The sequence below is a fragment of the Musca autumnalis genome, unplaced genomic scaffold (genome assembly GCF_047663935.1).
Source record: "Musca autumnalis isolate F117 unplaced genomic scaffold, ASM4766393v1 scaffold_1, whole genome shotgun sequence".
Taxonomy (NCBI): Eukaryota; Metazoa; Arthropoda; class Insecta; order Diptera; family Muscidae; genus Musca; species Musca autumnalis.
The window spans coordinates 46,962,549-46,990,498 of NW_027411644.1; positions in this window are offsets into that span (position 1 = coordinate 46,962,549).

Here is a 27,950-nt window from a genome sequence, read left to right on the forward strand (position 1 = left end):
CGATTTATTTGAAAATCCCTCCGGCTATTTTTTTTTTTTTTTTTGTTTCTTGATATTTCTCATCTATGATTGTAGGTTCAGAATCTGCAAAAACTTCCCAGGTGTAAGCACCTTCCATTTAAAATTAGTTAAGGCGCACCGTGGAAAACACACTTATATGTCACGGTGCGCCTGAACCAACTGTAAATGGAAAGTGCTTACACTTAAGAAGTTTTTGCGGATTCTGAAACTACAATGTTTATATATGAGAAAAATTAAAAAAATAGCCGGAGCGCTTTTTACATTATTCGCGATCATAGTTTACATTTATTGGGATTTTTTATTTACATTTTATTGGGAAATGGGATTAGCTGTGAATATACAATGTTCATAGATGAAAAAATCAAAAACAAACCAACAAATCGGCGAAAGGATTTTGAAATAAATCCGGTCAAGGTCTTATTTTTAGGGTTATTTATTATTTAAAAATCCCTCCATCACTTTCACTTAAAGTTAGTTAGGGTGCACCGTACATGACATTGTATATATATATATATATCTCAAAAAATGGTAAAACCTACGAAAATATCATAAAGGTCATTCTTGTGGAGAATTTTCACAGCTACAACAATTGCTCAAATCCCATTTCAATAGGACTTGCGGTCTCCAAGCTAAATCGTGAAAACCTTAAAAACCTTAAAAATGTGAACCTTGACCGCTGTTTAAAAACCCATCGTCGATTTTTTGGTTTTTGATTTTTCTCATCTATGAACATTGTAAATTCAGAATCTGCAAAAACTTTCCAGGTGTAAGCACCTTCTATATAAAGTTGGTTGAGGCGCACCATGATGTAAGCCAGTAATTCCTTTATCTTACTGGTACATTGATATACATAATTTGCATCAAGTGAGAGGTTAAGAGTTGGTTTTCAAGTTTAGTTTTTGTAAGTTGTCCGAATATGCCCCCAGAATTTAAAGTATTGATTAAAAACTAAATTTGGATATTTTTCCCACAAAAGTTATGGTCAATTTAACACTCTAAATGCAATCCGATAATACTCAACAATTATTGGCACTATCCTTGACCAAACTTATTACCTCGTGCAAACACTTGTCAGTATTGAACTATAACTGAAACCCCTAGCGTGATTAAGGTTACACTACCCACCATTAAAACTGGGGGATCCCTGTATATACTAGGCTGTAACGCTGTTATCTAACCACGTACACCAACATAATTATCATCAATGGTACTGTCAAGCGTTCCTCTTCTAAATATATCTTACATGGGCTTAACATAGCTTCCAGGAACAAAAGCTCTGGTCTATTTAATTCGCTAAATATTATCTGATCATTACGTTAAATTGCACGCTACTTCTCTGTGGTAAACCCAAACCTTAAGTAATATTTCGCGCCGATCAGACTACCATTGCGACCTACAGAGCCGCTAAATTGGATAAACATTTAGTTTTAAATATTTCACGATCATCGCCAATAACTGTAGGGGTCTGGTTCTGGTCTGAACCCGACCTCCATACAAAATTTCGTGAAGATTGGTCCATAATTTCGGCCTGTAGCGTAATTAACATTTACAATGGACAGACACACTTCTCAGAATCGCTTTATCTCGTCGACATATTTTCGGTACATGATCTTTTCGAAAATCAAACTTATAGTACCCTTTCCACATTGTGGTGTAGAGTATAAACATATTGAAACACGTTCGGAGGCCAGATTAATTTGTACAGAAGACTTATCATAGAATTTCTAAATTTATAAGACCAAAACATATATTTCAAGAAGTTACAAACAAAATCATAAATTTAAAACCCTCAATTATATGGGGGACAAATAATAACGAGACAATTTAATTCGCCATTCTTTTTCAGTATGTATTCCCAAATACAATTACAGCCAATTATCCTCAACACTTTTACAGAAAAGTTTGGACATCGTGAAATTTCTACCAAACTTAGATGAGGTTCCAATGTGTACTCAATCGGTCCACGCCTTCGTGTACCTCCCACACAAAATTTCTGAAAAGTTCAGTTTAGGACCTACTCTCGAATCGTTTTGATGTTTGTTGTAGCATCTTGTATTCACGGCCCCCATACGGCAGTACAAGTTTCATCAGGGGCAAAACCCTACTTCCTGCGAAAATAGCCTGAAAAGTTCAAAAAAACCCTATGACACCGTGTGTAGTGGTTGGAGCGCAAGATAACTCTCGAACGGATCTACCGATTTGATCCTAAACTTAGCCTTCATAATATTTTGTCCAAACTTAACTTAAGTTCGAAGATAAGCCATATCGGTTCACTCCTTGAGATACCTCCCCCACAAAAGTTCAAAAATGTTCGGAAAAATTGTGCGCACGATAACTCTTGAAGGAACGGACCGCTTTGGTCCATACTTAACGCATCCTAATATATCTACCAGATACAGATCAGGTTTGAATATGGACTATATTTGCCCATTCCTTCGGGTACCTCCCACACAAAATTTCGGATACGTTCACTTTAAGACCTGCTCTTGACTAACTTTAATTTCTGTTAAGGCAACTTGCAATCACTGTCTCAATTACAACGGTATACGTTTTTTCAGGGGCAAGTCCATACTTCTTGGGAAAACAGACCAAAAGTTGTAAAAAACCCCTATTGCACCATATGTAGTAGTTGGAGAGCACAATAACTCTCGAACTGATAGCCCGATTTGGTCCAAAATTTGGTCTTCGTCATATTTTGTCCAAACTTAGTTTAACTTCTAAAATGGCCCATATCGGTCCTCTCCTTAGGATACCTCCCCCACAAAAGTTCAACATTTCTGTCCAAGTGCAGTTTAGGGTCTATTCGGAGATACTTTGGAAATTTATACCGATGATGTACAACCATATTATGTTTTCCGTGGACAAGTCCATGCTTCCTGGCATACTGGTCCAACAGGATAACCCACTGAAATGACTAGTGGGCGCGATATCTATCGAAAAGTTATGACTCTCAAAATAAGATCCACTTCCGTTATGCACTATGTCGTTCCATTTCCTCCTCCGCAAAACTTTTGAATAGGCTGAGGGTATATCTCTGTCGGCAAAGCCGACTGATACTTTTTTACTTGTTTTTTTCGAAAATAACAATCTTCAAAAAGTGACCTAACTAAATTGATTACAGTTGCTATTGTTGCGGTTATTACAAGAAATTACATTCCCATTTAAACACTCAAATTTCCCACTAGACTCTCCTGCTGGCTAGCACGTTGTATTTATTCAAATCATACAGTTACCTTAACAACGAACATCATCGATTGAATGAAATCACCTGTGGGTATAATTATAGTTCTCGTTTGGCGGTATGGTTATTTAAAGTCACAAGGTTTAGTTGCCGTTAGGTTTGCAAATGGCAACGTTAGGCATATGTCGCCAGTCCTTCGCCGAAAATGCACAGTAAAACTAGATTATGGCGGGTTAAATACAAAAAAAGTAGGTAACAGATATTTCACTTAGTTCAACACAAAATGTCAACTAAGAACTCAAAATGGCAATTTGCTATTAATTCAGTTGGGAAGCGTAACAAAAACCTTTACCATTTTCCTGATTTTCTTTGTAATTATAATTTATACCCTCAACCATAGAATATATTAAGCTTGTTTTCCGTTTCTAACGCATTGAAATAACCATTTGCGACCCTATAAAGTATATATCTTCTTGACCAGCATAAAATTCTGAGCTGTTTGTTGGAATCACTCTAGCGTCCACAAAAATTGAGCTAGAGCTCTAGTTTTTGCACCAGAGTCTCGTTTTTCCATAGGTCAAGTTAGAAGATGGGCTATATTGGCCCACATTTTTGTATAGCTCCCATATAACAGTACTTCCCGATTTTCGGAATATTTAGGATTTTAGCAATAATTTTTAACTGAACTAACTGTAATTTGATATTTGAGGTTCCCATTGGTCACAACATTTCTCCAACAAAAATTGTCGATATTGGTACACAATTTGATATAGCCCCCATATAAATGTTCTTACCCGATTGAACATATTTTTATGCCCTCAGTCTTTAGACTAACGTGTGTATATACACTTGAATACGAACAAAAAAGGGGCGACATCGAAATAATGGTTTTTGACCCCAAGTATGTTTGGACGAAATTCGATTTAGACAATTTGGAGTCGCTTTAGCCCTGTCCGTCTGCTTGGCTGGTGCTCACGATAAGTCTCGAACGGATCAAGCGATTCGTTATATTTTTGCACTTCGTAATATTTTGCCCAAACTTTGTTATACATAGAATAAAGATGGGCTATATCGGTCCATTCCTGCGGGTACCTCCCCCAAAAAATTTCAAAAATTTTCTTTTAAATGGTGTGAACGATAGCTCTTATCGTATTATTCCTTTCCAGATATAGTTCGAGTTCGAATATTTGCTACATCGGTCTACCCGAAGGATTGGACCTACCACACAAAGTTCGAAAAGTGTAGTTTATGAGTTCCCCTGGGATGGTTTGGAAATTTTGTTAGCAGGTTATCTTTACGACCCGTTTTATGACAGTACCATTGTTACCGGGACAAGCAAATACTTCCTGAGATAATGGCCTAAAAGCTCCAAGAAATTCTGACGGCACCAACTAAAATGGCAAATCCGCAAACTAACTATCGTAGCGAGTTTCTGATTGGTGCAAACTTTGCACATCGTATTATTTCATGCAGTCATGTATCAGGTCCCACACAAAATGTACGAAAAGTGCAGTTTGATGATTCGTCTCGGATTTATTTGATTTTTTTGCAGTAGGTTGGTTTCACTGTCTCTATTACAACTGTAATTTTTTCCCGGAGTAAGACCTACTTCCTGAGATAATAGCACAAAAATTCCAATAACTCTGACGGCACATACTAAAATGCTTAGCGTTCAAGATAATCTTAAACTTTTTCAAAAATTTCTTCCAAACATAGTTTAACTTAATTAAATATTTCTAGTTACCAATGTATCAGAAGTTTTCTTACTAAAAATGTGTGTCATATCGTCGGTGTCATGCTTAAGCGTTCTATACTCCATTTTCGACCCTTTTGAGATATATGTGGTTTTTAGAGTTTTCGCGTAAGCTCTTTTAGAATTTTGCCGGCATTTGTTACATTTCGATGATGAAGCATAAGTTTTTTCCAGGTAAAAAAATAATATTTTAATAACCTTCAAGTTTAAAAATACATTTAAACATGTAAAAAAGTGTCAGTCGGCTTTGCCGACAGATATATACCCTCAGCCAATGTGAAGCGAAACTTTCACCTCCCGACAGATCAAATGTATTTAAGGTCTCTTCAGAATTTTGTCCTTTTTGGACATTTGAACTTGCCGACAAGAATGTGTATTAGGAATTAACTGCACTAAGACACAAATGTTGAACTTTTGTAGGGCAGGTACCCTTAGGGAGGATTGATATGGAGATCCAAAATTTGGAAAGTGGTTGCCCCATTCAACTGATATCGTCCTAGCATTTTAGTGAAATTTTTTTTTAAATATTGGGGAGAAGTATCGAAAGTTGTGGACCGGTATTGCCCATGAAACTAAATTTGGAAATAATATGACGAAGACCAAATGTTGGACCAAATCGGTTGAATAGTTCGAGAGTTATCGTGCTGTCCGACCGCCACATATGGAGGCATAGGGGTTTTTTTACACCTTAAGGGCTGTTTTCCCACGAAATATGGACTTGGCCCTGAAAAAACGTTTACCGTCGTAATGGAGGTAGCGAATGCAAATATCTTCAACAAAAATCAAAGTGATTCGAGAGCAGGTCTTAAAGTGAAATTTAACAACTCAGTGGAAATCATTAGAAGAAACGGTAAATTACAATAATACAAAATAAAAAGCATTAATAAAAAGCAGCAAAATTTGTCTCTGGTTGGGGTGATGAGTGGTGGTGGTTGTTGTTAGACAATAAAAGCAAAAACAACTCGCCAAAATTGTTTTTTTCAATCTCTCAGAAGAAACCAGTATTTTTATACCCTCCACCATAGTATGGAGGGTATATTAAGTTTGTTTTTCCGTTTGTAATGCATTGAAATACTCATTTGCGACCCTATAAAGTATATATATTCTTGATCAGGGTAAAATTCTGAGTCGATCGGTGCACGTCCGTCCGTCCGTCCGTCTGTGGTAATCACTCTAGCATCCACAAAAATTGAGATAGGACGCTGAAATTTTGGGAAAATGCGTCATCCATCAGGTCAAGTTCGATGATGGGCTATATCGGTACACGTTTTGGTGTAGCCCCCATATAACGGTACCCCCCGATTTACGGTATTTTGACGTTTTTAGCTACATTTTCAGACCGATTTAGCTATAATTTGACATTTAGGGTTCTTAAGTGCCAATAAACTTATATAACAAAAGTTGTGGACATAGATCCACGTTTTGGTATAGCCCCCATATAACGATACCTCCCGATTTACGGTATTTTGACGATTTTAGCTACATTTTCAGACCGATGTAGCTATAATGTGACATTTAGGGTTCTTAGCTGTCAATAAACTTATATAACAAAAGTTGTGGACATAGGTCCACGTTTTGGTATAGACCCCATATAACGGTGCCCCCCGATTTACGGTATTTTGGCATTTTTAGCTACATTTTCAGGTCGATTAAGCTATAATTGGACATTTAGGGTTCTTAAATGTCAATAAACTTATATAACTAGTGGATATAGGTCCATGTTTTGGAATAGACCCCATATAACGTTACCGCCCGATTTCAGGTATTTTGACGTTTAAATTCACATTTCTAGACCGAATTAGCTATAATTTGATATTTAGGGTTCTTAGTGACCAAAAAACTTACATTCGAAATAATTATGAACGTAAGTCCATGTTTTGGTATAGCCCCATATAACGGTACCTCGGTATAACGGATTTCGGTATCCACATATAACGGACTTTCGGTATTTTGAGAATTTTACCTACAAGTTTTAACCGAATTATCTGTAATTTGAACATTTGACATTTGAAATTCTTAGTGGTCACCACACCTCTCCACCAAAATTTGTCAAGAAAGGTCGATGTATTGATAAAGCTCCCATATAAAAGTACCTCCCGATTTTCAGTAATTTGATGATTTTAACTACAATATTAAACCGAACTAGCAGTAGTTTGACATTTGAAGTTCTTAGTGGTCACAACACCTCTCCATAAAAAATTGTCAACATAGGTCCATGTTCGGATATAGCTCCCATATAACGGTACCTCCCAATTTTCAGTAATTGGCAATTTTAGCTACAATTTTTAACCGAACTAACTGTAATTTGACATTTGAAGGTTGTAGTGGTCACCACACATCTGCATCAACAATTTTCAACATAGCCCCAATATAACGATACTTCCCGATTTTCGTTACTTTGAGGATTTTACTTAAAATGTTTAACCGAACGTAGGTCCATGTTTTAGTATAGCCCAAAAACAAACCTCCCGATTTTCCGTACCTTAGCTTTATTTTTTTGGAAGAACTTTCTGTAATTTAAAATTTAAAAGCCAACAAAAATTGTTCATTTATGTTCATATTTTCGTAGAGCCCACATACCTCCGAACTAGCTGTTAATGACATTTGAAGTTCCCACGTTATGTACCGATTTTCGGTATTTTGAGGTCTCTAGCTACAATTGTTAACCGGATTAGGAGTTATTTGACATTAAAGGCTCCCATTAAAAACTGTCAACATAGGTCCATGTTTTATTATAACCCCTATATAACGGTACCTCCCAATTTCTAACCCACCAAAAATTGTGAACATACATAGTTAGATATAGGCACCATAAAAAAGGGCCCACCGAATGAAACATTTTATGTACATTATCTGACATTTTAACGTACCAACTTAAAGTTGGGGACAGGAATGAAAACTAATTATTCCATTTTAGTTTAGAATATTTTATGGTGGAGGGTATGAAAAGTTCGGCCTGGCCGAACTTAACGCTTTTTTACTTGTTTTGCTTTATGAAAGGCGTTCTTGAAATGCAGAAATTTGAACTTTGGTAAGACTTTATGAACATCGGTTAGATGTTTTTCGAGGGAAGACATCCCGGTATATTGAGTCCTTTATTTTATCCGGTGATGCACGCGAGAAAATGCGATTCATACGGGATCCAAGGGGTGGCCAGTTTGCGACAGGGTCTTCTGTCTGCTCCAGGAACTCCGTTATGGTATGAACGGCTTATCAAACCCGCACCTAAAGGAACCTGTGGAATTCGGCAGCCAATGGCCTAGTCAACTCGCTGGTTCGCTGAGTGTGGGGTGTAGTCTGTCGTTCGTCCCCGATCTCCGGGTAAGACCTAACTGGCAATGTTGGGAATGGATGTGATTACCTCCAGTGGCTTACCAAACTTAGTGGATCCTACTTGAGTGGCTTTCGGCAGTTCACCCTATCTCCCGTCAGTCATTGTCCGCTTTCTCCCGGTTTTTTGTGTTACTGTCAGATTGCCACTTTCTTCTATAGCTATGTTGTTTACAGTCGGCATCGTCGCAATGCTCCAAATCACATACCGTAGACATGTTGTTGTTACTTGTTTACAACTAAGTATCTTTTACAACTAAACTCCACCGTTCGATACCCGGGCACCTATGTTGTTGCTGGCTGTTTACAACAACCGTCAACAAATGTGTCTAAAAATGTCCTCTAATTGGGACTACATGAAAGTTGACAATTTTTGTTGGACAAGTCTTGTAAACTCTTTGAACCTCAAATGTCAAATTACAGGCAGTTCGATAACAAATAAGCCTTGTAATCATGCTACAGCCCGCAGTTTTGATCGGATCGTCATCAAGTTTTGGGTGTTGATGGGGTTTCTGGAGGGGAAAAGCCTTTTGATGTTGGTGATGGTCGGATAATATTTTGGGGTCGAAATGGGAAAAAAAAACTTCTGTGGGGAAAAGTCAAGGTGTTATTCTAATGCGATTTTCTCCGCTTCCATTAAGAGTATTCCAAAAGCAAAGGCTGATAATGACAGTGGAAAACTTCACTGTTACAACAATGCAAAGTAGGTTGGTGTAGGTGGTTAAACAACGGGGTTTTAACAATAGTCGCTGGTCCAACCCAAGTATTCATTTTTGGGAGTTCAATTGCAATGCCGAATGTCACAAGTCCTGATAAGGAAAGTAGAAAATCTCGCCGTTACAACAATGTAAAGTAGGTTGGCGTAGGTGGCCAAACAATAGTCGTTAATACATCCCATCTTTTTTATAATCGCGCTATATGTCGCTATTTTGATCGGATCGTCACGAAATTTTGGGAGTTAATGTGGTTCCCAAAGGAGAAGAGTCCTGTTGATGTTGATGATGGTCAGATAATATTCACGGGTCAGAATGGGCAAACAACTTATGTAGAGAAAAGGTAACGTTTTATTCATATACAAATATCTCCTCTTCTAGTAGTGGTATTCCAAAAGCAAAGTAGGTTGGCGTAGGTTATCAAACAACGGATATATCGAAATATTCTGTAATCCATCCCATTCTTTCATTGTTTCGTATTTTTATTCGGATCTTAACTATATTTTGGGGGTTGGCGATGGCCGGATAATATTCAAGGTTTGGAATGGGCAAAAAACTAATATGGAAAAAAATTCAAGGTTTTATTCTTATGCGAATATCTCCGTTTCTAGTAGGGGTATTCCAAAGAAAAGCCCGTCAGTGGAAGAAGAAAAATATACTTAACAGCAACGCAAAATAGGTTGGTGTATATCCAACTTTTCCATTTGTTTGATTTAAATTGTATAGACGAATATTCCAGGTTTGGTTGGGTGCATTTCAACAAAAGTTACCTACATTAATAAAGATATTCTGAGCTTAAAATCGATCCCAATTGTTTCGCCAAAAGTGATAGAATTATGTGAAAAGACGCTCAGGTATCCCAATTTCCAATTTGTGGCATTTTATTAATTATTTTGGTTCAGTAGGGCTACGCCATTTGTTATAAAAGCCAGGGTGTTTCCATAAATGAAATGTTTATCAGTGAAAAGCACATCACATAGTCGGCCCGTTCCGACTATTACCTTTGCTCACTTGTTTAAAAATAAATTAATATCTAAACCCAAATCTAATCAAATCATAAATATTGATGCATGTTTTGAAAAATCAATCTAAAATATACAAAACTAAGCGATGTTTACGTAACACTGAACTTAATTTGAATTCTGAGGAAAATCAAGGTAAATTTACCAATTCATATATCAAACTAGCTGGAAGGACACGAAAAAACACAATTCAAAATATTATATTAGCGATGATGATTTTTGTAAATAACATCAATGCTGATGTATGCGAATGAATAAATTAAAATCTATCAATGAATGCAAATCGGTGGGTGTCGTGTAAGTATGTAGGGGGCTTCTCTGTTATCGTTGTGATATGAATGGAGGACTTACAAAAGCATGATGTATGTGGGAGTATGTGGATTGTGTGTATCAATGGTTTAACATTTGATTGAATTTGACTGTTGGTTCCTGATTTACACCGCTGTTGGTTTGGTGAGAGAGCTGGTGTTTTAATACAATGTTAGCTAACAACATTATAACTTGTGTATGTGTGTATCAACGGAAACGCTTGTTATGAATGACAATGTAGCCATGTTGCTTGACTTACATTTAATCAATGCAAATTGGCTTACAATCGTCAAGGATTGTTAACAATGACATTACAAAATTACACGAATAAACTTTTGTATTTGTTCGTATTGGTTTTGACATGGCCCTGATTTAATTGTATGATAAAAGCAAGGCAGAATGCTAATTGGTATTATTAAAGAGCGGAATAATTAGTTAACAGGGGTTGAATATACATATATACAGTTTTAAATGTGCGGTGGGTTTCTGCATTTGAATTTCTTTTATTTAATTTTTTTAGCGAAAAATGTGCATATATGCAGACAAATATTTTATGCTTCCGTTTTGTCAAAATTTGAAAGTAAAACAAGTAAAAAAGCGTTAAGTTCGGCCGGGCCGAACTTTTCATACCCTCCACCATAAAATATTTTGAACTAAAATGGAATAATTAGTTTTCATTCCTCTCCCCAACTTTAAGTGGGTACGTGAAAATGTCAGATAATGTACATAAAATGTTTCATTCGGTAGGCCCTTTTTTATGGTGCCTATATCTAACTATGTATGTTGACAATTTTTGGTGGGCTAGAAATTGGGAGGTACCGTTATATAGGGGTTATAATAAAACATGGACCTATGTTGACAGTTTTTGATGGGAGCCTTTAATGTCAAATAACTCCTAATTCGGTTAAAAAATTTAGCTAGAATCTTCAAAATATCGAAAATCGGTACATAACGTATGAACTTCAAATGCCATTAACAGCTAGTTCGGAGGAATGTGGGCTATACGAAAATATGATCTTAAATGAACAATTTTTGTTGGCTTTTAAATTTCAAATTACAGAAAGTTCGTCCAAAAAATAAAGCTAAGGTACAGAAAATCGGGAGGTTTGTTTTGGGGCTATACCAAAACATGGACCTACGTTCGGTTAAACATTTTAAGTAAAATCCTCAAAGTACCGAAAATCGGGAAGTATCGTTATATTGGGGCTATGTTGAAAATTGTTGATGCAGATGTGTGGTGACCACTACAACCTTCAAATGTCAAATTACAGTTAGTTCGTTAAAAATTTTAGCTAAAATTGCCAATTACTGAAAATTGGGAGGTACCGTTATATGGGAGCTATATCCGAACATGGACCTATGTTGACAAGTTTTTATGGAGAGGTGTTGTGACCACTAAGAACTTCAAATGTCAAATTACTGCTAGTTCGGTTTAATATTGTAGTCAAAATCATCAAATTACTGAAAATCGGGAGGTACTTTTATATGGGAGCTTTATCAATACATCGACCTTTCTTGACAATTTTTGTTGGAGAGGTGTGGTGACCACTAAGAATTTCAAATGCCAAATGTTCAAATTACAGATAATTCGGTTAAAACTTGTAGGTAAAATTCTCAAAATACCGAAAATCCGTTATATGGTGATACCGAAATCCGTTATACCGAGGTACCGTTATTTGGGGCTATACCAAAACATGGACCTACGTTCATAATTACTTCGAATATAAGTTTTTTGGTCACTAAGAACCCTTAATATCAAATTATAGCTAATTCGGTCTAGAAATGTGATTTTAAACGTCGAAATACCTGGAATCGGGCGGTAACGTTATATGGGGGCTATTCCAAAACATGGACCTATGTATGTCCACTAGTTATATTAGTTTATTGACATTTAAGAACCCTAAATGTCAATTTATAGCTAAATCGGTCTGTAAATGTAACTAAAAACGTCAAAATGCCATAAATCAGGGGTAGCGTTATATGGGGGCTGTACCAAAATGTGGACCTATGTCCACAACTTTTGTTATATAAGTTTATTTACACTTAAGAACCCTAAATGTCAAATTGTAGCTTAATCGACCTGAAAATGTAGCTAAAAACATAAAAATACCGTAAATCGGGGGGCACCGTTATATGGGGGCTATACCAAAACCTGGACCTATGTCCACAAGTTTTGTTATATAAGTTTATTGACATTTAAGAACCCTAAATGTCAAATTATAGCTACATCGGTCTGAAAATGTAGCTAAAAACGTCAAAATACCGTAAATCGGGGGTACCTTTATATGGGGGCTATACAAAAACGTGGACCGATATAGCCCATCATCGAACTTGACCTGCCTGCAAACAAAAGACGCATTTTCCCAAAATTTCAGACAATTTTGTTGGAGAGGTGTGGTGACCACTAAGAACTTCAAATGTTCAAATTACAGCTAATTCGGTTAAAACTTGTAGGTAAAAATCTCAAAATACCGAAAATCAGGAGGTACCGTTATATGGGGCTATACCAAAACATGTACCTATGTTCATAATTTTTTCGAATATAAGTAGTTTGGTCACTAAGAACCCTAAATGTCAAATTATAGCTAATTCGGTCTAGAAATGCGACTTAAATCGTCAAAATACCTGAAATCGGGCGGTAACGTTATATGGGGGCTATTCCAAAACATTGATCTATGTCCACTAGTTTTGTTATATAAGTTTATTGACACTTAAGAACCCTAATTGTCAATTTATAGCTAAATCGGTCTGAAAATGTAGTTAAAAACGTCAAAATGGCGTAAATCGGGGGTACCGTTATATGGGGGCTATACCAAAACGTGGACCTACGTCCACAACTTTTGTTATATAAGTTTATTGACACTAAATAACCCTAAATGTCACAATATAGATAAATCGGTCTGAAAATGTAGCTAAAAACGTCAAAATACCGTAAATCGGGTTGTAACGTTATATGGGGGCTATACCAAAACGTGGACCTATATCCACAACTTTTGTTATATAAGTTTATTGACACTTGAGAACCCTAAATGTCAAAATATAGCTAAATCGGTCTGAAAATTTAGCTAAAAACGGCAAAATAGCGTAAATCGGGGGGTACCGTTATATGGGGGCTATACCAAAACGTGGACCTATGTCCACAACTTTTGTTATATAAGTTTATTGACACTTAAGAACTCTAAGTGTCAAATTATAGTTACATCGGACTGAAAATGTAGCTAAAAGCGTCAAAATACCGTAAATCGGGGGGTACCGTTATATGGGGGCTACACCAAAACGTGGACCTATGTCCACAACTTTTGTTATATAAGTTTACTGACACTTAAGAACCCCAAATGTCAAATTATAGCTAAATCGGTCTGAAAATGTAGCTAAAACCGTCAAAATACCGTAAATTGGGGGTACCGTTATATGGGGGCTATACCAAAACGTGGACCGATATAGCCCATCATAGAACTTGACCTGCCTGCAAACAAAAGACGCATATTCCCAAAATTTCAGCGTCCTATCTCCATTTTTGTGGATGCTAGAGTGATTACCACAGACGGACGGACGGACGGAAGGACGGACGTGCACAGATCGACTCAGAATTTTACCCTGATCAAGAATATATATACTTTATAGGGTCGCAAATGAGTATTTCAATGCGTTACAAACGGAAAAACAAACTTAATATACCCTCCATACTATCGTGAAGGGTATAAAAAAACATTTTATTTACAACAATCAATTTAAGTTGCATTGAAATAATTTAAAAAAATTAAAAATATGCAAATTGTGAAAGAATATTAGGTGTTAGGCTAATGCAACGATTTTTGGTGGTTTATTGGGAAACTAACATTATTTTGGTTTTAATTTGATATGTTGTAACCGTAAGTAATGACAAAATTGTATTTTATGTTTTACCATATTTCAGTCCCGCGAGTCCGAAATTTGGAAATTACATCTATAAATTGTATATATATGACCAAGATTACTCGAAACACCTGTTAGTACTTCTGCGTCGTCCTTATATATCAGATTAAAGAATTAACTGCAATTTGAACTCAAATAATCAATTTCAATACCCGTCCGCGAGACGAAGTTCGACGGGTCCACTAGTAACAAATAAAACAAGACCATAAATAACCAGACATACAAATGTATGCGTGAACATACATATTTGAATATAATGTCCCCTGGTAAATGATTAAATAAAATTTTGCAATAATGTTTTGTAAAATAAATGATCCTTAACGAGTTACATCAGAATTTATGAGGCGAAACGGAATAAACAAAGGACTTGTACAACCACAGAAGTGTAGGAATGTGACGGGCAAATGTCGCACAATATCCATTTTCATATTTGACTGGCATTAATTAAGTTGTCCTAGTTCACTTTAAACTCTTTAAACTATAATAGATGTTAAAGGAAATTTCATTAAAAACTTTCCATTGAGCAATTAGCCACAATTAAGATGATAATTTAGATTACATAAATTCTAAATTCCATTTGATTTAGTTTGAATACAAAAAGTTTAAAGAAAAGTTTAAAAAAAAAAAATTTTAATTGGCATCAATAACTTAGTGACAATAAACAGACAAAGATGCAAACAGTTATGTAAATGATATCCAATTGAAAATTATTATTTCTACGTAATTAAATATACTTGAAATGTGTAATCATTTAAATTGAAAACTGATAGGTATCTAAAATGCTACAGAGCAATTTATGTATTTTCAGTTGTATATACATACATACATTCTGTTGTATATACGTACATACATTCAGTTGTATATACGTACTTAGCTGTATTTTCAGGTAAATATTCAAATATTTATTTTCTTAAATGAACAATTAATTTTGTTGACCTTTTTATTATTATTTCTTCATTATCATGTCAAGTGAGAAAAATGTTATCAATGTTTCTTTATATCCTACCAAACTGATTACGAGAGTTGATTTGACTAACATAATTGGTAAAAGAATTGCAACGGTAAAAACAAAACGAAAAAAAAACAAGTAAGAGAGAGCTATAGTCGGACGGAACCGACCATGGGTTACCCTACACCTCTACTTCTGGGCACTAGTTTCCCACGGAATTTCTTTTATATGTCGCAATCAGGTCATACATACATGAGCTTATATACATACATACATGACCATATACCAGAGATATAGCAAATACATACACCGCCATTACTGGAACCATAAGACTTTTTCCTTTTTTGCCACATTACATATGGCAACATGGGGCGCTTTCGCCACGTTTTTGTTCGATCTGTTCTCATCAGGGTTTCCGACTCCGACTCCAGACGATTTTTTTCACGACTCCGGCTCCGACTCCGGGTCGACTCCGAAAGTGAATTCCTATACCAATAAAAATGAATAAAATCTGCACAAATTTTTAACTTTTTTCTATATTTTGGCCTATATAGGCTAATGCGTTAGTTTTTCCTTACATATTCACTAGAAATGGCATTCGTTCGAATACATTCAAAGATTTTAATATTGTTTCTGCCGAATCTTACATAGAAAAATAGCAAATTTAGAAAGTTTTTGTCGGTTTTCCTTTTTTAGGACGAGTATATACTGGACGGAATTCTTCCACGTGAGATAATATTTAATCTTTCAAAGTATGTGAAAATGAAGGGGCAATACAAATCATAAGGACTACATGCAATACAAATTATAAGCAATTCATAAGCCAACATTTTAGTGTGCTTAGCCTAAAAGGAGACCCCCAGTTGTAAAGCTCAATAAAAACTATTTTTCATGATTTTTTTCCGAGAAAACTGCGTAACTTTTTGGCAGATTTTTTTCCTAATCTGAAAGAGAAACATATTACGAAGTTTGAGCTCGTCTAAGAAACCCTGTTTATATTAAAGCATTTTGCGATGCCAACTCTAGTGGCCGATGCATATAAAATAACATAAATTGTTCCCATCCAACGCTCATACTAAGGCAATATTGATCCGATCGACTTAAAAATTTGACCACATATTCTATGCTATTTATACTTACTACTTTTTTCTGAAATTTATAAGTAGGGATCACCCCTTAAACTAAAATTCAGCTCCCATATTTTGAACTTTGGTGTGGAGTGGATAATTTTATAGTTAATCAATTAATTATATATGAAATTCGGATGGTTACGCTTCTGAATTAGGGCATCATAAATTCGTTGTCAACGACAGATTCATCCCGCCATAACTCAGAAGTCTGACAAACGGCGAATCTTTCTTCTAGGATTCATTATATACTCAATGAGGGCTTTAGATGTAGACATTCAAATAACCGGATCTGTCCGCCAGGAACAGATATAGTTCATGTGTATCCGAGTGCGAAATGTACCGAAATACATAAACATACGGGTTTTTTAGAAAGTAACGGGTACAACTGATGAAGGACAATGAAAACGTGACAATATCGATTTCTTTTTGTAGAAAATTTCATTTTGTTTTACTTTTTGAGTTCAAGAACAAAAAAGACATGGAAGGAACTGCGCTAGAAGGGCAGCGTATTCGACTGAAAAGTTCCTCATTTTATTTAACTGAAAACATGTCATCTAAAATTGATGTAACTATATCTTCAAACAGAGATATAAAACTATTTTCTTAATGTTTGATGGGGGTCAATCAAAAATGCATTATGTCATAAATCAGACATTTAAGCTATGGGGTCCTTTGGGATTCTCAATTGGGGCTTTCATTCTAAAAAGGAATTTTTCCACCCCCAGATCTCGGATTCCATTTTGTATCACAGGGTATTCAGTAAGATTTCCCATAGATACCACAATGTCTTTAATAGAAGACAAGGATGACTTCTCATACAAAAAGATTAGAATACCAATAGACCTTTGTGAGAAGACCAGTCAGACTTCTTACGAAAGAGGTTAAACGTCCAATCTTACTCGTAATTCGATTGTCATAGAACTTTACTTTTGTTTGCAAAAATGTAAAGAATCAATTGGATCATCAAAACAGGGATGAATAGACTACACTTCAGAGGATAGTAAATATCCTGTGACTTGTCCTTTAACTTAATATAATATACAGTTTGCATATATGTTTTCTTATACCTTTCTTTTAAAATAAATAATGATTTTTAAAAAAAAATGTTCTTGTTACAAATTTAATGTTATATTTCTATAACGTGGAAAAAAATTTGCCCGGAGTCGGAGTCGAGTTATTTTTTTTCGACTCAGACTCCGACTCCAGCAAAATTGCTCGACTCCGACTCCGAAACCCTGGTTCTCATATCGACACCGTAAAAGTTTTTTCAAATATTATTTTTGGTAAAAATATTAGCAAATCTTGAATGTAAGATTTTATATATAAATGATTAAAATTTTGTTTTTAAAATATTATATTTGAGAATTTACAAAATGTCTAAAAAGTGGTGAAGCCGCCCCACCCATGGGGCAGCTTCGCCATCGACATGGGGCACACACCAACGGACTCTAAACATAGCATTTACCACACTTATCGTCAAACTTAACACATTGCTCACGTTAACACACCACGCCTTTATCATGGCATAGGCGCCCACCGTCAACATATTTCATAATATCAATATATTAAAATTTTCAATCTTTTTTTTGCAAACTTTTGGAATTTCTGTTCTTCAGTAGTTGTCTATTAACTGTATAAAATATATTTTTAATACCACAAAAAATAAACAAGATATAACAAAATATAAAACACTAAACCCCGTGCATCCGCAATCGTATCTATGACAAAAATGCCAACTTTTGGGAGATGACAGATTTTCGTTAAACTCACAATTTTCCCTTTAACGATTTTTTTCTAGCACTTGCAATTTTCAAGAAAATCGGCCCTGGCGTAGGCGCCCTACAATACCATACACGTTTCTTTAAAAACTTAAAATTTACATTAGAAAACAAGTAAAAAGTCGTTAAGTTCGGCCGGGCCGAACTTTTTATACCCTCCACCATAAAATAATCTTAATTAAAATGGAAGAATTAGGGTCCTTTCACAATTTTATGTGGAACAACTTTTCGACAATGGATAAATTCCTACTGCCTCCCACTATTGCTTAAATTACACTGTGAACACAAATGTTGGGGCAGGGATTATTCCTTTTGGAAATGAAAGCCCTTGGTATGTGTACACTAAAAACCCCAAAGGACAGATGCGCCGTGAGTCGAACTTCCGCGTTATGGCGTGATGAAGTTTTTGCAAGAGACCCTGTAAGCCATCATGAATTAGCATTATATCTTTGTTTGTTGTTTTTGTAGAGCACTTAAGCAACAGTGAATAAAGATGTAACGCTAATTCCTGATGGCCCACAGGCTCTCTATCAAAAATTTTATCACGCCATAACGCGGAAGCTCGACTCACCGCGGATCTGTCCTTCGGGGTTCATAATATGCTCACCAAGTCCTTTCTTATATATATATATATATAGCTGCAGGGAACTTCAAGAGTCAAATTGAGGGTAGTTTCATCAAAACAATGTAGACCCTCAAAAATGGACCCATATTGACGAATTTTAGTGAAGAAATTTCGTGACCACTGAAAATTCCCGAAAATCGGGAGGTACAGTTATATGGGGGGGATATACCAAAACATGGACCTATATTGACGATTATTTTCGAATAGACAAAATTGTAGCTAAAATTCTCAAAATACCGATCATTACAGCTAGTTCGGTTAAAAATTGCAGCTAAAATTCTCAAAATACCGAAAATCGGGAGATACCGTTATATGGGGGCTATACCAAAACAAGGACCTATGTTGACGATGTTTCGTTGGAGATGTTTTATGACCACTGAGAACTTCAAATGTCAAATTACAGCTAATTCGGTTAAAAATTGTAGCCAAAATTCTCAAAATACCGAAAATCGGGAGGTACCGATATATGGGGGCTATACCAAAACATGGACCTATGTTGGCGATGTTTCGTGGAGATGTTTCATGACCACTGAGAACCTCAAATGTGAAATTACAGCTAGTTCGGTTAAAAATTGTAACTAAAATGCTCAAAATACCGAAAATCGGGAGGTACGGTTATAAGGGGGCCATACCAACACATTGACCTATGTTGACAATGTTTGGTGGAGATATTTCATGACCACTAAGAACCTCAAATGTCAAATTGCAGATAGTTCGGTTACAAATGGTGGCTAAAATGCTCCAAATACCGAAAATCGGGAGGTACCGTTATATAGGGGCCATACCAAAACATGGACATATGTTGACGATGTTTGGTGGAGATATTTCATGACCACTGAGAACATCAAATGACAAATTACAGCTAGTTCGGTTAAAAATTGTAGCTAAAATTCTCAAAATACCGAAAATCGGGAGGTACCGATATATGGGGGCTATACCAAAACATGGACCTATGTTGACGATGTTTCGTGGAGATGTTTCATGACCACTGAGAACCTCCAATGTCAAATTTCAGATAGTTTGGTTAAAAATTGTGGCTAAAATTCTCAAAATACGGAAAATCGGGAGGTACCGTTTTATGGGGACTATACCAAAACATGGACCTATGCCAATATCCTTTGGGGTATAACTTTGTTGATCACTAGGAACCCCAAGTGCCAAATTATAGCTAATTCGGTCTGCAAATGTGGCGAAGAACGTCAAAATACCTCAAATCCGGAGGTACCGTTATATGGGGGCTATACCAAATAGTGGACCGATATAGCCCATCTTCGAACTTGACCTGCCTATTGAAAAAAGACCCTCGGGTGCAAAATTTCAGCACTCTATCTCAATTATTGCGGATGCTAGAGTGATTACAACAGACGGACGGAAAAACGGACATGGCTAGATCGTCTTAGAATTTTATCCTGATCAAGAATATATATACTTTATAGGGTCGCAAATGATTAGTTCGATGTGTTACAAACGGAATGACAAACTTAATATACCCTCCATACTATGGTGGAGGGTATAACAAGTAAGAGAGGGCTGTCCTCAGACGGGACCGAACATGTGATACCCCACTACTCTTGAGCATCACCAGTTGTTCCCGGAATCTATTTAATATGATTGCGTAATATTTTTGCCGTCCGATAATGCATACATAAGTTGATATACATGATACGACCTCAGAAATATTGCTTATACATAAACCGTCTTTACTGGAAAAGTTAGGTGAAATTTTAATTATTTAATAATTCACAGTATCAAACAACAACAAAATATCAAGCAACATTTAGAAATAGTTTTGGGGGATTTTTTATTGACCAATGAATAAAGGACCAATATTTCGAGGTATTACATTACTACTTACCAAAGTTAGCACAAAACTCAAGACCCCGTTCGGCGTTGTAATTTGCATCAATTAAAAAAACAAGTAAGCAAAGGTTATAGACGGATGGGGACGACCATGTGATACCCTACACCACTGCGACTGGGAATTATCTTTCAGCAAATCAAAATTCCCTTATGGAACAAATAAGCTTATTGTAAGAAATAACTTTGTCGATTCTGCCACCTTATCACATTAACCTTAGGACCTACCATTTATCGCCAAGTACGAACGGCGTGTCCTAAGACACAACTTTTAGAGAAGTTGTATATGTCTACTTAAAAAATGTCGCCAACATTACTGAGGTATATTTTGTCACCGTTGAAAATTTGATGTTACCTCGCCAAGGTATCGAACCCACGACATTCTGAAATATAGCTCCACTTTATGGAATAATATTAGAATCGAAGATACGTAATGTTTTTTATAATCTACACCACTATGTGAAAGGGTATTATAAGTTTGTTTTGGTAAAAATTCATGTAACACCGCGAAATATTCGTCGGAGACCCCCAATGTGGTAAAAAAATCTTCATATCTCGACGAGATACAGAGATTTTGTGGTCCGTCCGTCTGTCCATTATAAAAAATCTCCAGGCTGCAATTATGGACCGATCGTCACGAAATTTTGTATGGAAGTTGGGTTCAGGCCAAAATATATCCCTATTTTTATTGGTGATGATCGTGAAACATTTAGCGGGTGAAATGGACCAAAAACATAATATTTACCCAATTTTGTAATGGCTCTGAAGATCGCAATAATAGTCCGATCAGTGCGAAATCTTTAATAAGGTAAGAAGAAGCTTGCAATTTGAAATGGCGATCAGATAATTTTTAGAGGGTCAAGTGAACCACAACTTTTCTGTGAAAATTGTGAAAAATTTTAATATACAGCTTATATCTTTATTCCTGGAAGAGACATTCCGGACAAGTAAGCTATACTTGGAAGATGAACGCTTGTCCTTTCTATTGATGTCAATTGTGTTGGTGTACATGATAAGATAACAGAGTTACTACCTAATGTACCCAGTTATTTATTTGTAGTGTAATCATAAACACGCTTAAGGTTGCACTTATAGCTCAATATTCACGAAATTTTGCTCGGGGTAAGAGTTTATGTAGAAGAAGATGCTTACAATTGCAGATGATGATCTGATATTATTTGTCCATTACCATTACTTTTGTATGAAAAATAAAAAAAATATATGTTTGGAAAAAGAACTACTGACCTTTCCCCCTGATGCAAATTACAATAACGTGTCTGCTAGATAACGGGCCTACTGACTAAAATATAATGGGTTTTGGGCAGAGCACCACATATTCCTATCATTTTACAAATTGTCTCTATCATGCAAATTACGTGGAGTCCTAGCTTATTGTCCAATTGGATTTTCTATAAATATAAATGTACTAGGTGTCCTTATATCGGGCTTATATATTTATTTAAATTAGGTGTATTCCAAAAAATCTTATATTCAAAGAAAATTTAAATATGTATGTAGCAGAAGGGGCTAAACAATTTCAATTTTCCAATTTATGTTCATTATATGTTCATTAGAAATGTAAAATATAATTGTTCCATAAACATCCTACACGCAGAGAAAAAAATATGTTTGATCCAACAATATTCCAAGAGCAAAATATGTATTGTTAACATATTGTTGGATTCCTCATGTAGTATTGTAAATCCAAAAATAGTTTGTGTCAACTGAACAATATTTCTCTGTTTTCTTCGAAAATTTGTTTCTATTCTCTCGCTATTCGATGCCGTGTTGAAAAAACAATTTTGGTGAGTTGTGGTGTGTTTGTATGATATGCTGCCTTTACCTTTGTTTTTGTGTGTATGTACTTGTGAGACTCTTGTTTTTATTTGTTTCTGTTTTGTTTCATTCTTCTTTCCTTTTCATGTTTGTTATGGTGTTTAATTATTCCTTATGTTGTGGTGGGTGGGTTCTTGTGGCTTTTTGTTTGTCTTTGTTGTCAGCCAATGCAGCAAACCATGTATTGTGTTCATCAATGATTGCAATATTATACGCCACATTTATATCCAAGTTATGCGAAAAGTGTATATGAGAAGTATATGCACTCAAATCAAAAATTTCTGGGCTGGTTTTCTGTATTGACAATACTTTTTGTAAACAAAATTAGATTATGATAGTTCCTACAATCGGTATTGTTAACGATTTTAACAATATTGCGGAAATTCGAAAGTTGTTTTTGTTTTCTATGTTTGGAACAAAAGATGGTATTTTTGGATTTGGATTACAATGTTTAAACAAAACAAATACATTTTTGGAACCAAAACATATATTTTTGTTCCAACAAAAGCGAAAAATATTTTTTCTCTGCGTGTAGTAGGGACAAGAGAGCCTCAACGGTGGCAAAATACCCCTCAGTAATATTTGCGACATTTACTGAGTATATTAGACATGTAAAACTTCTCTACAGGTGGTGTCTTAGAGCACGTCGTACGGGCTCGTCGATAAACAGTAGGTCCCATATCATTGAGCTGATATAAATCGGGGTGCACTCCCTGTCCCTTCTGGGATGTTTGTGGAACAATTATTATATTATTATTTAAGCTTGATGTGATAAGGTGACAGAATCCAAAAAATTATTTCTTACAATATGTTTATTTGTTCCAAAAAGGAATTTTGATTTGCTGAAATCTAATTCCCAGGGGTAGTGGTGTAGGGTCTCCCATGGTCGGCCACGTCCGACTACAGCCCTAGTTTGCTTGTCTATTCTTCAAAAATCAAAAAATTTAAAATATCCATGTTTTGTCGCCGTGGTGCAATGGTATGCTCACCCGCCTTTCGCGCTGAATGCCGGGGTTCGTTTCCTAGGCCAGGCTAAATGAAATTTTCAACGGTCACAAAATACCCCTCAGTAATGATGGTGACATTTTCTGAGTATTTCAGCCATGCCAAAACTTCTGAACGAGTGGTGTCTCAACACACGCCGTTCAAACTCGGCAATAAACAGTAGGTCTCATATCATTGAGCTAATATGAATAGGGGTGCACTAATTGATATGAGAGAATTCTCCCTTTTCCCGTAAAGTATGTTTGTGGAACAATTATTATATAATGAATAAACGACCTCGCACGGCGTTGTATTTTGCTTCAACTTAAAAAAAACTTGAAATTTCTCTCTCATTATTTTTAAACTCTTCTATCATTATTCCGACATTTTGTAGCATGGAAGGTAAATGTAGGTCTTTACAAACAAAACGTTAAAGCAACCTACTTGTTAGACAGCAGTTTCGTATTCTAGCCGCTAACAGAATTTAAAATGTAGACCATATTAATAAATTTTGGATATTTTTCCCACACAAATTGGTGAATTTTGCCCGCTAAATATACCCGATGATTATCCACAAATATTGACATTTTCCATGACCAAGATTCTTATCTAGTGCAAAATTTTGTCAGTATTGGATGATACCTGCGACCTCTAGCGTGATTATGGTTACACTACACACAATTAAAACTGTGTGATCCTTGTAATTCTAGGATGCAACTCTGTTATCTGATTAAGTACATCAACATAATTGGCATCAATATTCCTCTTCTAAATATAACTCCCATGGACGGAATGTGTCTTCCAGAAATAAAAATAAAAAGACATATTGATATTTTTACCAATTTTCGCAAAAAAGTTTTGGTCCATTTGACTTTATTCAACATTGCTCAAAATTTCACGCCGATCGGAGTATAGTTGCAACCTACAGAGTCACTAGAAAATCGAATAAAATATTTGTTTTTGGTCCATTTCATCCACTTAATATTTTGCGATCATCACCAATAAATATAGGGGTCTATTCTGGTCCGAACCCGACCTCCATGCAAAATTTCCTGACGATTCGTAATTGCGGCCTGTAGTTTGATTACATCGCATGAAACCCCTTCCTTCATATTTTGCTGGGGAGTTATCGTTCATACCATTTTATAGAACTATAATTGCGACCTCTAGCGTGATTCTGATTACATTGCAAACAAATAACTGGATGTATTAGGCTGTAACTCTGTTGTCTGAGCACGTAAATCAACATAATTAACATCAATCGAAAGGTCAAGCGGAATGTCCCTTAAAAGAATAAAAATATAAGCTGTACATTAAAAATGTTCACAAATTTCACACAAAAGTTTTGGTCCATTTAACCCTCTAAATATTATCTGATCGCCATCTCAAATTGCAAGTTTCTTCTTTGTCATATACTCTTACCTTATATAAAATTTTGAGGCGATCGGAAAATTATTGCGACCTACAGAGCAGCTACAAAATCGGATAAAAATTATGTTTTTGGTCCATTTCACCCGCTAAATATTTCACGATCATCACCAATTAAAATAGCGATCTATTCTGATGTGAAACCGATCTCCAGACCAAATTTCGTGACGATCGTTCCATAATTGTGGTCTGGAGTTTGATTACAATTTATAATGGACAGACGGACGGACATACATCTCAAAATCGCTTTATTTCGCCGAGATATGAAGATTGGTATACCACAATCGCGGTGTTACATGAATTTTTACGAAAACAAACTTATAATACCCTTTCCACATAGTGGTGTAGGGTATAAAAATATTCTATAATGATTGCGACATTTTCTAGCATGAGGTAAATGTAGTTAATTGCAAACAAACCATACCGATAAAGGAACCCACTCATATGTTCTACAGTAGTTGTGTTATTTAACCGCTATATTGTTATAATTTGCATCACGGTAGAGGTCAAGAGTTAGTTTTCAAGTTTCGCTTTACCAATTTGTCGAAGTATGCTCCCCCAGATTTTAAAATACGGAAAAAACTGAATTTGAATATTTTCCCCAATATTTTTTAATCTAAGATGATTGGCATTTTCCTTGACCAAAACCTTAACCTTGTGAAAAATTTGTCAGTATTGAAATATAGCTCAATACTACTTATAATACCCTCTCCACATTGTGGTGTAGGATATAAATACCAAAAGCGATTAGAAATAGCTGTTGGTGACATTAATCGAAACGATCAAAGATAGAGATCAATAGTTCGAGGTATGGCTTTACCTTTAATCAAAGGTATTATAAAAACTTCAGTACAGCATAGTAATTTGCATTAATTTAAAAATTAGGATTTCCTCTATCATGATTTAAAAACTTTTCCATCATGATTGCTACATTTTATGGCACGAAAGATAAACGTAGTTCTTTACAAACAAATAATTTAGATAACGGAACTATCAAACTGCTACACTGTTTCAATTTACATGAAGTGAGAGGGTCAAGAGTTGGTTTTCAAGTTTTGTTTTCGTAATTTGCCGAATATGTCCCCAGAATTTTAAACACAGACCAAAAAATAAATTTCGATATTTTTTTCCACAAAAGTTGTGGTCAATTTTAAACCTTAAATACTATCCGATCATTGTCAAAAATTATTATTATTCTATATCCTTGACCAAAACACTTACTATATAGAGCAAAAATTTGTCAGTATTGAACTATAATTACGACATCTGGCGTTATTATGATTGCACTACACCCCTTAGGAAGTTAGCATGTGCAGCAGCAATTGCCTTCCCTAAAGGCCTCCACTCACCTATCAGTCATGCTCTCGGGCCCATTAACCCTTTTTGTATGTGTGTACATGACAAATATGTAGCAAAGCCTTGAGTCAATGCTCGAAATCTTGAAATTTTCCTCCAGAAATGAATTAATTTTAAATTTTTCTTTGTTCCTTCACAAACATTATTATTTGTTTTTGAAAATTGTATATTGACAATTTGAAAATAAACACAATTCACCCAGACTGATTGGGGTTCATTTTGAAATCAAAACTATTTTGATTTTCATCAGTCTTGAAAAACACACATACATTCTCAAAGTTTCGAAAATTTACTCATACTATCAACAAATACTGTCGGGCAGACTGATAGGTGAGTTAATGCCTTATCAAGGCCTATGAAAGTGTTGTCACAATAGTAATGCAACTTCCACAACTAGCTTAATTTTACACGTTTGCTATGTCGCCAACATTAATTTAATGTGGTTGCAGACATATTGTTATTAAACATAAGAGGAGACGGCTTAAGAAGAAAATGGAAGAAACTTTATTCACAGAGAATGTTCGCAATTTAACAAATGTGGATGTTAAACTTTTTCGGCGAGTGTAATAAAAGTAATTGAGAGCAATTGGAGTTGGAATTGAGACCGCAAAGGAAAAAGTTTCAGACTTTTGAAATCATTATGGAATACATTAGTAAACTAATGTTGGGAATTTGTAAAAGTTTAGCCAATGTTGTATGTATTTACAAGCTGCACTTAGTTGCGTAGAGCATTTGTGTGATTTAACAAAAAAGTTATTGTATACACTACATAAGAAGATTATTATTATTTTTAAAATATACATTGTTGCATGCGGAATACTAAATATTCGTCGGAGACGCCCAATATGGTATACCAATCTTCATATCTCGACGAGATAAAGCAATTTTGAGATGTGTGTCCGTCTGTCCATTATAAATTGTAATCAAACTCCAGACTGCAATTATGGACCCATCGTCTCGAAATGTTGCACGGAGGCCGGGTTCAGACCAGAATATATCCCTATTTTTGTTGGAGATGATCTTGAAATATTTAGCGGGTGAAATGGACCAAAAACATAATTTTTATCCAATTTTGTAGCGGCTCTGTAGGTCACAATAATAGCCCGATCAACGCTAAATTTTAAATAAGGTAAGAGTATATGACAAAGAAGAAGCTTTCAAATTGAGATTTGTGTTGGAAAGTGACCTAGATATTGAAAAAGAACTACTGACCTTTCCCCTGATGCAGATTGGAATAATGTGCCTGCCCGATAACGGGCCTATTGCCTAAACAATAATGAGTTTTGTGTGGAGAATCACATTTTACTCCCATGCTACAAATTGTCTCTACCATGGCAGAGAAATTCCCAGTTTTTGCATTATTGCAAATTACGTGGAGCCCTAGCATAATAATTGTCCAATTGGATTTTTTATACATATATTGCACCATGGGGTCGCTTTGCCACCTTTTTATACCCTACACCACAAGATCGAAAAGGTATTATAAGTTTGTTTTTCCGAAAATTCATGTAACACCGCGAAATATTCGTCGGCGACCCCCTTTTGGTGTACCAAAATTCATATCTCGACGATATAAAGCGATTTTTAGATGTGTGTCCGTTTGTAATCAAACGTCACAAAATTTAGTATGGGGGTCGGGCTCCGACTAGAATAGAAACGATTCGTTTTTGGTGATGATCCCAAAATATTTAGGGGGTGAAATGGACCAAAAACTAATTTTTTTCCGATTTTGTAGCTGCTCTGCTGGTGGCAATGTTAGTCTG